Raw genomic sequence first — 13909 nt, 5'->3', positions numbered from 1 at the left:
AATGCTGAGATCTTCTGACATTAGCATTTCTGACGTAGAGTTTGTTACTGGTAAATCATTTTCACTGGGTTCTGTATTTTCTCCAGAAAATTTGGATGACTCTGTCACGGACATAGATACAGGAGCACTGTGGGTTCTTGTAACTGACTTTATAGTGGTTGTAATGTCTTGTGGCAGAGAGATATTTTTGACTTCCTCATATCTAAATGAACTTGTGTGTGGCTGTCGACCTGTTGCATCTGTGACTGACATTATGGGTAACTTGATTTCTTGTGTCTGTGCTGTTAAGTTCTGTATAGAAATATCATCTTTAGTTTCATTTTGTGATATTGGCAGTAATGAAAAGTAGGAAGCAGGAGTGAAGGATTTCGTCACTTCTCTGTCTGCAGCTGTATTGGTTTCAGAATCTTTGATCCCTCCAGACGTAAATGTATGTGACAAATAAGCAGGTACACTTTCTTCACTAACACTGGAAATTTTTAGCATTTCCCTTTGTGGCGTGCTCTCTTTGAGATCATTGTCACGTTTGCTGTCTTCAGTTTTTGTAAATTCTGGAAGTTCATAGTATTTGGTTGTTTTCACATTTTCTGCAAAAGCAGTTTTATTCCATGGAATAGCTGTGGTCTTTCCTGAAGTTTCATAGTGTTTGGTTGTGATGTCTTCTTCTTTAAGTCTACTTGAAATTGTAGGTGGAAATGAATAAGACACTGTAGTGCTCAACATGTTACTAGGGTTTGATGTTGACATTTCCAGATGATCATATTTTTCTTCTTCTACAGATTCTTTTGAATGTATTATTGATGTTGATGCAGATGTAGAGTGCACTGATATTCCTTTTTTTGTAGGTGTGGACCTAATGAATTCTTTTCTATCAGTGGTTTTATCAGATTCAGTGGTATTTATCTCTGACAAAGCAACAGATAACGAATTTTCTGAACTTACAGAAGAGTTTAAAAATTTTTGTGCTGATAGTTCTGTGGTTGAGAAATCAGTCGTAATTGTATTATATTCCATTTCCTTAGAATAAATCGAACTTGAATATGACAACTGAACAGGAAACACTGTGCTTAAATTATCTCTGAATGTTGAAAAATGCGTTCCTTCTATTGGATTTTCAGTTTCCATAAACTTTCTTACACTTTTTTGTGCTATTACTGCAGATGTGACAGATGTGTCATTATCTTTGGATTGTGTTACTGTTCTCTGGATAGAGGCTTGAAGTACATCATCTAATTTTGTTGTATTTGATTCCTTTACATGTGTCTGTGATAACAGCACTGATGCAGTAGATAATTCATTATTGGGAATATTTGAAATTGGTAGTTGCACTGTTGAAGAGTCTCCATGAGAGTAAGATGCATTGATAATACTTGTCGTTGGAATAGAGGTAATTGGTTCTGAATAAGTAACAATTGAGTCTGTCACGTCATTTTTCATCCCCTCTAATATAGGAACATTTCTGAGTTCATTCTTGTCTGTTGATATTACAATATCGGTATTTGTAGGTTTTGAAGTGTAAATAGGATCAGATAATGGTATCAATAGAGTTGTGAAATCTTCATCTTCAGTATTGGTTTTGGAGTGAAATGTTACTGGAGTAGATGTACTAGTTCTACTGGAAACACTGGAGATTCTTGACTGAACTTCCACGCCATCAGATTCACCTGCACTTGTTTGTCTTAATGGATTAACTGAAGTTATTTCTGCGTCAATTGAAGGTACTGACTTCGTTACTTGTGTAGCTGATGGCTTTACACTGTTTTCAACTTTGGTTCCTACAGTCTTTGTGGAACTTATATCGGACAATGTTACAAAGATTGTTTCTGAAAATGATTTGGTAGATTTTGACTCTGGAGTTTGTGTAGATGTGAAATAATCTGAAATGTGGTCAATTATATCTCCTTCATACAGCTTTGATCTTTCTTGTGGCAACGTGATAGCTGTCTTCTGTTCTTGAAATTTATCAGTTTTTGGTAAATTTCCATTACTAATTGTGGATTCTTCTAATTTAGAATAAAGAGTTGGAAATTTAGGTTCTGTAGCACTTCTCACAGAGATTGAGGATAGTGGATTTTCTGTCGCATCTGGATAATTATTGTGTCCTGAAACTGATATTGTGTGGTACTTGTCTTCGGGTACTGTCTTCAACTCTTCAGTTACTGTTGCCTTCAAAGTTGTCGGTACTGGTATTGTAATACTAGACCATTTTATCAATGGGGTGCCAAAGTCTTCTATTTTCTCCTCATCCTTTCTATCATGAATTTCTGTTTTAAGTGTTTGCAGAATTGGTTGAGAGGTAGTTGCTTTTGAATCTTCTTGGTATTTTGAAAATTGTGATTGTGAACTTTCTATCCCTGAATAACTTTTTGATCTTTCAGTAACTGGTAATCCTGACTCAGAGAAAGATATTGATGTGGTTAACTTTTGTAGGTTTGAAGAGATCGGGATTTGTGTTTGAATAGAAGATACATTCAGCCACATAGGATAAGTTTCGACTTTCTCGACTATCGTTGAGTTTGCCTGTGACAATGGTGTGGTTGAATTTACATTAATAAAAGACGTTGACACTGGCATTTCAGGAATTGTTGAAAGTTCCTTCACATAGTTGGGCTTATATTGCTCCATTCCCAATTTAGTGTTTTCCTCTCTTGATCTTGTTCTGCTTTCGTGTGTAAAGTCTACAGGTGCAGTTGTTTCTAGAGCATTAATGGATACTGATTTTGGAACATGAATAGTAGTTGTGTCAAGGATATTATCGTTAAATTCTGTTCTGTAAGACTGTGTTTCACGTGATCTAAAAAGTGATGAAGAGTTGTTTGTTTCACGAATATCAGTAGATGTTGCTATTAATATCTTAGTAGTACCAGTAATATGACCTAAGAGATCGGAGTTTGCTTCAGATTCTTTTCCTAATTTTGAAGTTGTTTCTGATGATAATAATAAAGATGTGGTAGATTCTGGAGTATTTATAGATTTTGACATTAGTGTTTCAACAGTAATAGGCTTAACTTCCTCAGACGTTCTCTTCAAATCACCATGTTCTGTTTCACTTGTATGTAATGGTGACACAAATGTGGTTGCTTCTGTAATAGTAATGTCTTTGGATGTTCTCATATGTGCAGTTGTGAAGTATTCTGTCAATTCACTGGAAGATGGTAACTCTGTTGTATGGACACCATGTGAAGAAGTATCTGACATTCCTATCGATCCTCTTCTACTTCCATCTGGCACTTTCTCAGTCGTTTTATACAAAATTGAAAACGTTGCATTTACTTCTGGAATGGTCGTGTGTTGTGATAACGTTTGCGCAGTTTTATCTCCTAAATCAGGTTCAATTGTTTCAGATCTTTTAAAACTTGTTTTTAACAGTGACAGTGTTGTAGACTCAGAATGACTTATGGGCTTTTCCATTGTTCTCTCATTGTCTTTGGAGACTCCTTGATCAGACAAATCTTTACCTTTCTCATATTCTGTTGAATCTTTGCGTGGCATTGGAGTAGTTGTAGTTGACTGTGGCTTACCATATAATTCTGATATAATGGGCTGTATAGTTATTAGTCCTTCTGGTTCAGAACCAGTAACTAGTGAAAGCGTATGTGACTGTTTTCCATAGACAGTTATGTCTTTGTTTGGGATTATTGTTGCAGTTGTTTGAATCACTGAAGAGCCTTCTAACTCATACTCATGTTTACTTCTGAGAAATCCTGTTGTATTTGATTGCAGCAATGGAGTTGAAATTGGGTCTGGCATAATTGTTACATCTTCAAAATTTGAGTATCTTTCTATTTCTGTAGATCCATTCGTGCCTTTCATATAAAATGTTACAGACGTGATTGGATCCTCTTCGAGAATTGACATTATTGTTGTTGCAGGTGTAACATTTTTCACTTGAGGAAATGATTTTATTTTCGAAGACAAAGTTGTCAGATTATATGAGTTATACACAGTTGATTCTTGAATATCAGAAGAGTTTGACATAGAAGTTTGAGTGACTGTCAAATGTTTGAATTCTGTACCAGCTTTTGTTACATTATTTCCTTTTGTAATGTTCGACAAAACTGACTCCTTATCATAAAAAAGTGTTGAAAGTTCTGGCTCAACTGTAGCCGACGACACTCCTTTTGTGAAACCATTCTGGATTTTTTTAGATACTGTCATAGAATTGTTTGATGTTTCATGTACAGTTGGTTTTTCAGAATTGTGGGTTACTGACTCTGACATCATGTCTCTGGTGTTTATCGTGGTTTTGGTGCCTTTTTTAATAGAATCAGTGGCTGTACTCTGTAATATTGTAATATTCTGTGAAAATGGTGTCCACGTAGTTAATTCAGCATTATTAGAATATGTTGACACTGCTTCTGAAGCCACGATGGAGCTTTGTTTTATTTTTGGCAGAGATGTTGTAGTCAATTCCAGTTCACTGTCGGATGTTGTTGCTTGTGCCTGAACATTTTTTGAGGTTATCTTCAGTTCAGTTGTCAGTTCAAATTTATTGGTAGGCCTAAACAGTGAGACTGGTGCTTCGACCATTGTAACGGAGTTTTGCTTAGTTTCTGTACTGAATTCATACATTTCTGGTGAACTCTTCTCTGATAATGTGAGTCGTGTTGCTTCTGGATTACCGGTACTGAAAGTTCGGAGATGTGTTGTCGGAAGAGTTGTGAAATTTTCTAACTCAGAAATTATTTTTGGATTTTCAGCCCTAGTCCTATTTACTACAGACAATGGTACAAATAGCGTAGAGTAAGAATCATTCTGATCATTTGATTCTAACGAATGAGTGATTGTGAAAAGACCTTCTGCCAGATCAGATTTGTTTCTTCTAGATGCTGTCACTGCCTCCTCTTCTGCCAAAGTCATTGATACAGTTGATACCTTTTCAAAGTCGGACCTTGAAATTTTTGTACCAAAGTTAGTTAAATCTCCTATTTGTAGATTTTCAGTGCTTCGAGATCCAGTCATAAGTGTCTGTGATACTGTTGGAGGTATGTTTAAATAGGAAGTTCTTGTAAAGAGTGAAAATGGTGTTTGTACAGTTGCAGATTCTTCTGTCAGTACATCAGATTTGATCCCTTCATATTCTTTTTCACCTTCCAAAGACAACATCTTTGATGTGATTGTTTCAATACTGTTGGTAGACTTCATGACAGGCGTGTGAGTAGTTGTTGAGTGATTTAATTTGTAATCATTTTGATTTGTATTCAATTTTATTCTTGAGTCTTCAACTTTTCTTTTAGATTCTTCACTTTCATCTGAAATGTTAGGTGCCGACATGGGCGTTTGTGCAGTAGTGAAATCTTTTATTTCGAGCTCAGATTTTGTTCTTCTAAACTCAGTTTCGCTTGTAGAAAACACAAGTGCTGAGATATCAACGTCCTCAAGCTTTTTAGAGTTTACCTCTGGTAACTGTACTGCATTGGAGATAGCTATGGTATTTTTGGCTGTTGTTGCACTTACTGGTAATGTTGGTAATGTTACATTGAAAGTTGTGATATTAAAGAGAGCTGTTTTTAATTTCTCGACAGTTGTCGACTTTTCAATTGCAGAATTACGTTTAGTTTTGTTATCTTCTTCTGTAATTGTTTGTGGAGAATATACCACTGTTGTTGATTCTGTATTCTGTTGTGATTTTGACACTGGCAACGGTTTATTACTGGAATATTTGATTTCAGATGTAGGTGTAGAACTTACAACTGTACGTGATTCAGAGATATGTGTCGGTGACGTATTAGGAAAAATTGATATCAATGTTTCATTATGTTCGGAATTTTCTCTAATAAAATCATGTTTTATTGCCTCAGTTAGTGTAAATGTCTTTGGAGATGATACAGTTGTAAATTCTGCATCACTATCAAATATTGGTTTATTAGTGGAATATTTGATCTCAGATGTAGGTGTAGAACTTACAACCTTACGTGATTCAGAGATATGTGTCGGTGACGTATTAGGAAAAATTGATATCAATGTTTCATTATCTTTAGAATTTTCTCTAATAAAATCACGTTTTATTGCCTCAGTTAATGTAAATATCTTTGGAGATGATGCAGTTATAAATTCTGCATCACTATCAAATGTTGACACTGTTAGAGCTCTTGTAGAATTTTCTATTCTAATAACAGGTTTAGTACTTTCAGTTCTAGTTACAATTGTCTGCAATGCTGGTACAGATGCAGTTGAATCCAAGTTATTATGAGTTTTTGCTATTTGAATATGTGCAAGTGTGTAATTATCAGTGTCTGTGCCACTTTTAGTTTTTTCGTATTCTGTTGTACTCCTTTGTAATGACACAGTTTGTTCTGGAAAGATACTACTAGTATCATGTGCTCTTGTAGATGTGGAAAAATAGAAGTCATATCCAGGTACTGCTCCACCAGTTACCAGTACCGTTTTAGTTGTCTGCGGTGATGTTGCGTAATTATTAAAATCAGTAGATGACAGTGTCATTTTAGTCTTAGTGGAACCTTCTGCTTTCGAATCAGCCTTGATTCCCTTTGACTGTGTTATACTTCCACCCAACATTGGTATCATTGTTAGTGTCTCTGGCATAATGTAATATGTTGTTTTTAAGCTTGCAGCACTTTTCTCTGAGGACGATACAAATTCGTTCAATAATTTATCATTAAAGTTATTTACTGGTGGATGAAGAGTTGTGAACTCTTTCTGCTCGATGTGAGAAGTTGATTCTTTTAATTCCAATGGATGTGTTTCAGATTGTTGCGTTGATAAAATCGTTTCACTCTGTGAAGCTGACATTGGTATTTGAATAGTACCGGTAACAGTGTCTTTAAAATTTAAATCTTTGTTGATTGTAGCAGATGCAGTTACATGTATTTGTGTTGAAGGTACAGTTGATTCTTGATGTTTTTGGAAATCTGAGACTGATGTTTCTGTGACTAGGAATTCTTTCAGCTTAGAGACTGTTTTAGTTTCCATACCATCTATTTCTCTTATTGCGATTGGTATTGGGGTTGTTAATTCTTCATAATTCGATTTTGGTGTTGCATGTGTAATTACAGATTTCTCCCCCTCAGATTTAACCTTTATTTCTTCAGATATTGTTTCAATATTTTCTGAAAATGGCAAACGTGTAGTTGATTTCCCAACTGTTGAGGAATACGGTGTCTGTATTTTCGGAACTGTGTAGTAATCTTCTATAAAACTAGGTTCCGTTGTTATATATGTAGTTGTATTCACCTGCTGTGAAAATGTAGTTGCTGAGCCATTGGAAGCCCTCAGTACTGTTACTGGTGTGAGTGCTATCGTAGACTTCACTAATTCAGATATTGTTCTCTGACTAAGTTTTGAGCTTGGATAGTGTTCCATTGTTATTTTCGAGTCTCTCGTATAGATCCCTCTTGATGGAATGTAAGTACCGTTACTTGATTTTTCATTGAGAAGAGCACTGGAAAGAATTGTTGGCATGGTGGAGATATTCTTCTCATTCTTATCTTTCATATGTGTTGAATTTATTTGTAATGTCGTCATACTAGTGCTGAATGGTGTAGAATTCATATGCGTCTGGTTTGTCACATTTTTTGGTTCAGTATTATTTTTCTCTTCGAAATTATTCATTTTTAAATGTGTTGAACTGGTATTGAATTTTTTAATTATGTTCCCTGAACTTGAAGTACTTGGTGTAAGTGTGAATATAATCGTATCATCGTAATGATTAGTGGACTTATCCATTAAAGTTTCTGATGTTCTAAGATCTTGTTCAATTACTGCTGTAATTTTGGTTGTATTTTTTAACTGAAAATTATTGCTAAGAAATGTTGTTCTTTTGGGTGCAGTTTTAGTTGTAAGTAGAGGAGGTGTTGTTAAAGTTGTGTCATAGGAAGATTTTGACTCAAGCAATTGTATTTTTCTAGTGATGTCAAGAAGAGTGTCATCTTTTGACATCATTGTATTAATGTCTGTATTTTGTTCTAGTTCTGATGTTTTTTCAGTTATTTGTGGTAATTCTGAAGTTGCTTTTCCATTGTACGATAGATTTTGTACTGGAGTTTCTGTGTTTGATGATATTGATACTTGTGATTTTGTATTAAATTCCTCTAACAAAGACAAATCTGTTGTAAATAATGACATTTCTGCAGTTTCATTAGTCTGAGACGCTGATATTGACAACGCTGCTTCTTTACCATGTACTGACTTGGAGATTTGAGATTGAGTTTGTGAAGATGAAGCCTCTGTTTGTGTTAACATAACTCCATTTTCTGTTGTAATTTTATCTAAGGAAAAACTTCTAGTGAATGTTGCAATTGCTTCTGTTGTTTCTGTAATGTTCGGTCTCTTTGAATCTGCCACAGATGATGAAAACTGTATATCAGAGGATGCAGGATTTTTTTGCTTCTCGCTATCATTTATTTCTCTTGTGTTTCTTTGTACTGTCGTTAAATTCGTGCTCTCTTCTGTTGTTGTTTCTGATCCCATAGCGATAGTCAGTGAAGACAATAAAGATGTATTTGTTTTTCTATAATGAGTTGTTTCCGGTAGTGTCAGTTTTGTAGTGTCTTCCTTCTTAGAGTAAATTTCAGATTCTTGTACTGGTATCGATGGTGTTATACTCACTACTACTCTTGTCTCAGGTTCATTTGTAGTTGGTAGTGTTGGATGTATATATAACGAACTATTAGATGAAATTTTAAATGATGGAAAGTTTGTTTGTGAAGATGAGCGTTGATATTCTTCCAAGTTCGGCGTGCTGTCTTGTAGCATCTCGAAACCTGTGACAATTTGTCTCTCTTCTAATAATGCTGTTGAAGTTTCTGTGACACTTGCTTCTGATAGTGGCATATGTGTACTTATTTTGGCGTTTCCTTTTGCTGGAATTGATGAAGTGCCTAATTCTACTCCACTGGATGTGGACCCTGTTACTGAATGATGTTTTTGTGGGGTTGTCAATTTTTCTAAGTCAAAAACTGGTTTACTTGTTTTATCATTTGTTTTTGTCGAGGTCAAACTATCTTTACTGACTGGTGTTGACATTTCAGGCAATATTTCCATTGTATGAAACTCAGGAACGACTTCTGTTGTTTCTTCAAATGAGGGAAGTTTTATATTTGTGTATGGAATTTTTACTTGCATTTTATTTGTTATTAATGGTAACGAACTTGTTTTCATTTCTGTTGAATACAATTCTAAAGTTGCATTTCCTACTGCTTCATTGGTATTCGAAGATTCTGTCTGCAAAGTAGTTTTTTTTTGTGCTACTGGTGAAGTAGTACCAATGTTTTCAGTTATTGCAAATCCCATAGAAGGCATTTGATATATCTGCGTAGAAATTTTCTTATCCTTATTGTAACGCCTATCTGGAACAGTAGATTGTGTCTCTGAGGTAGCAGAATATTGCTGCATAGACTCAGTTTCTGATACTTTTAAGTTTTCTTGGGATAGCGGTGAAATTGTGCTGTGCTTACTCATTAAACTTGTCCTCGTCGGTTGTTCAGACGTTGTCTCTTCATTACACATTACTAATTTTTCAGATGATGATATCAAAGGCGTGCTGTTTTCCTGTTTCAGATCGCTTATTTGTAAATTAAGTGAGTTTGTCCCACTTGTTCCTAATAGAATCAGATTTGTATTAAGAGTTGAACCTGTATCTGATGGTGTACTGCTTTGTGAAGATTGTTTACTCGTTGGCAATGTGTTGTCTTGTGAATACGTAACTTTTCTTTTTCCTTCAGGTTCGTTTCGAATTCTGAGTTCTTCTGGCGTCACGTAAGTATTTTCTGGTACTTCATTATACTTTGTATAAATGGTTGTTTGTTCTGCAGCTGTAATATCGTTTCTAGGTTTTGAAGTCTTATGTTCTACACCGGATGGTGAAATTTCAGGCAAAGGTGTTATGACTGTTATATGTTTTGAGGATATAGTTGAAATTTCATAAGGTGGTGTTTTCGCAAGTTGGGAAGTTGTTTCGTCTATTGTATGTTGTGAAGGTGTAATTGAATTTTCATACAAAATTGTTCTTGTTACTGTTTGTTGTAAAGATATCCCGGTAGTTGAATTTTCTTGAGAAATTGTTTTGGCTATTTCATATTCTGAAAATGTGGTTGAATTTTTTTTGGAAATTATTTTTTCTCTTGTGTATTCAGTATATCCATGCAAATTTGTTGTGTATACTGCATATTTTGGAGGTGTTGCTGAATTTTCTTGCGACAAATTTTCAGCTTTTACATGTTCTGGGGGTTTAGTTGTACTTTCATTCAAAGTTGTAGTTGCTGTCTGTTCTGAAGGTGAATAATCAACTACTGATGACATATTATACTCAATATCTATAATTATTTCAACATTCTCATCCTCTTCCACAAATACACAATCCAATTCTGTTATTGCATTATTCACTGATGGTTCTGTTGAATTTTGTGTTTGTTTATCAGTTTTATTACTGACGATATTTTCTTCTCGTAAAGTTGTGAAGTTATTACTTTCTGGTATTTTCTCAGAATAGGAAGTAACTTCTATAAATGCTGATTTTGTTGACGTATTACAGTTACTCTTTTTGATTGTTTCCTGTAGAGGATTTATTGTTGGCTGCTCAAGTTTAATAGGTGTTGTAGAGAGAAATTCATCTGTCTTCTTCAAACTGTCCGAATTAAGTACTGGCACTACCATATGTTGTAAAGGACATGCTTTTGAAATTTCATTCTTATCCTTTTGGTTTATAAATTCAGAATTTAAACTTGACGATTTTAAATCAAAATTATTATGTTTATTCAAAGTTGTAACTCCTTTGTCATTTGCGTCTACATGGCTTTCAAGCAATGGTACATGTGTAGTTACTACATCCTCCTTGTTCATGCATCTTGAGGGTTCCTTAGTATTCTGTAAATGCATCTTCTTTATTGAGTCTTTTGTTTCTGAACTGTATGTAATACTATCTGAGGTTGTAATTAATGAAGTTCTTTCCGTACTACATGCAGTAGTACTGGGCTCTCTAGGATGCTGTGTTTTATCATGTGAAATTGTGCTTGGTTCTTGCTTATATGCCTCCACAGTAACATATTGCTTATTTACTGATTGCTTGCTAACATTATCAGGTATGATTTTCGGAGTATTTTCTTTAAGATCAGAATAACTTTCTTGTGTCTGTTTTGTTACTGTTGTATCGTCATCGTAGTTTCGTACTCTATTGGAATCTGAAACTCTCTCAAAACGTTCATGGCTACAATTTGATCCAATTGTTTCCCTCTCATCTTGTACAGGTGTAGAGTCTAGCAGTTGTTCTACTTTTAAGTAAGACGTTGTGCTCCTTCTATGGATGGAATCCTTTATATTTTCTGTTTGTGTTGCAGATATTAAAATCTTCTTACTCTTCATTGAAGTATTCTCAGTTTGAATTTCTCTTTGCCTTTCGAAAGTATGAGGACATTCATTTTGTCTGTCTTCTGTTCGTTGTGCAACATAGTCCTTCACCTTATCAATCTGTGTGGGGTTGTCTTGTCTGGTTGTATTTTCGTTTTTAGGTGGACTTCGTGTTTCTGGTGTAACTGGTGAATTTACAATATAATTTTCATGCTTCGAACGAGAATGAGGATTAGCTGTTGATGTTAAGAAAGTCTTCTCATCTGTTCTGTCCGAAAAATTATCTTCATTTTTAGAATGAGTAATTTTCTCTAATTTATTATGCTGCCAATCATCTCGAGATACGTCCTTAAAGCACTTTTTAGGCTCTTCAGCTTCTTTCTGTTTTGATGCAGATTGTGTTGTTGTAACTATAGTGGTTTTTGAAATGTTATTGATCTCTTTAATAATATCATTTTTATTTTTATTTGTTGGCTCTTCATATGTGGTTAATGAGCATTTTTTACTTTTCTGGGTTTCAGCTTCTAGGAATCCAGAATTTGTTGCAAAGTTAGGTAATTTATGAATGACAAGTTTATTACTACCTTCTTCCTTTGTCTTAAAATGTGGTGAGTGTTCTTGATTCTTGTTATTTGAGCATTTATTTTGTTTGTATGTTTCATGTTCCTGCAAGTCAGAACGTGTTGTCACATCCGGTATTTTAGTATGTGTCACTGAAGTTCTTTTTACAGCATCATTGTCTTCTTTACTGTTATATGTGTTTTCTGAACATTTTGAATAGACTTTATTAATGTTTGATGAATGATCCAATGGAGTACCGTGTGATATAGGAGTGATATTTTCAAAAGTATTTTCACTTGTTTCTTCATGTGAGGGTTCAAAATGGGAATCACTTGTTGCAGTCAATGAACTCGCTAAAAGTTGCTCCTTTCCATTCGATGTTTCAGTGTTTATTGAACATCCTTTCTCGTTTGGACTTTCATTTGCTGGTTTATTAGTTGCAGTTTCCACATGCACAGTTGTAAGAACTGGATAAACTTCTGTGACTTTCGACAATTCTGTTGAATGTGGTCTTTCTGTAGTAATCACTGGAGAATCTGTGTCATATATACATTCAGATCCAAGTGTACAGTCTTGAATTTTTGGGTTATATACATAACCATTTGGACAATAAAAGCATTTTCGAACCAAATCCCCTCCTCTATTAGAACTACACATGCAATACATTTTACAGTTTGTTGCGACACCGAATCTTCCAGGACCTAAGCATTCTGGGTAGTCAGCTGGAACTGTAGTATTCACACTACAATGTGTGTTAATATCACAGGTTTCGAGGGTAGCATTGTATGCTATGTTAGGAGGACACTTATATTCAAACTGTATGAAACCACCCTCACCATTGCTGGCACATTGGTAATAGGACGAACAGTCATTTGGAGACGGAAATTTCCCCATAGTTTCACATTTTGGGAGATTTCGATGGGTATCAATGATACTCAGCTTTTGTTTGCAACTTGCAGTTATGTAACGCCATTCACAGTGGTTTCTTTCCTTGTTAAAAACTTTAGGTCTTGGACACTTGGCCACTATCACTCTGTTTGACTTGCAGATATAGTAATATCGAGATTGTGACGGATGAGAAAGTAAACCTAGTTTAATACATGTTGCATGATTGTCCACATAGACTACATACCCACCTCCTGGGGTACCTAAACATCGATGTTCAAAAGGATCAAAATACTGTCTCTTTTTACAAGCATGTGGAACAAATACGACATTATTAACACATCGCTTACTGTAGAGTCTCCAATTCTCACCTCCATAAACGTAGCCATCAGAATCGCAGATGATGGTGGTAGTAACAGCCTTTAAGGAAAAAAAATGAAAATCAGACCAATATGGGTAATATAGCACAAGTATGACTAATTCTTAAAACTGCAATTTTATCACACACAGTTTTGAAAACAGTATTAAATAAGTAAGGATATGGATATATTAACCCATTAATGCCCATGGCAGGTTTTCCTGCCAATCAAATTTTTAATTTTTAACAATGAATAAATAAATTATTTTGTTATGAATACTGCAACAATGGATTCTAAGATATACTCCGCATGGTATTTTCGAACTTTAACGACATTAGTTAATTAACTGCATCAGTACATTGGTTCGAAGTCACCGTTCAATTTCTCTTCAAAAGATGGCTTGCAACGAGGTAGAAAGTGTGTAATTAGTACACATTTTTAAAATAATAAATGCCACCTGATTATGAAAATACATAGTCAATAAACCATACTACATGAATAATCTGTGACTGACATCATTTCATAATTTATAACGTTCTTTATTGTAGCCTAAACTTTGATGGCAGATTTTCCTACCACTGGGATATAACTTAGTCATTTATATTATACCTATACTGATTTGAATATTTTTGCAGTTCACGGCTGTACACTGTCAATGAAATGTGTGATATGATGCAAATACAGGGTAATGAGAATCGCAGACGACTGAATGTTGCCATTCTTCCTCCACGTGAGCAACCTGAGGTCGAAACAGATGAGGACTCTGTCATTTACCTTGGCGTATGCTGCAGAGTGACGCC

The sequence above is a fragment of the Periplaneta americana genome, chromosome 10 (assembly GCF_040183065.1).
Source record: "Periplaneta americana isolate PAMFEO1 chromosome 10, P.americana_PAMFEO1_priV1, whole genome shotgun sequence".
Lineage (NCBI taxonomy): Eukaryota > Metazoa > Arthropoda > Insecta > Blattodea > Blattidae > Periplaneta > Periplaneta americana.
Note: the sequence above shows the minus strand (reverse complement) of the source record.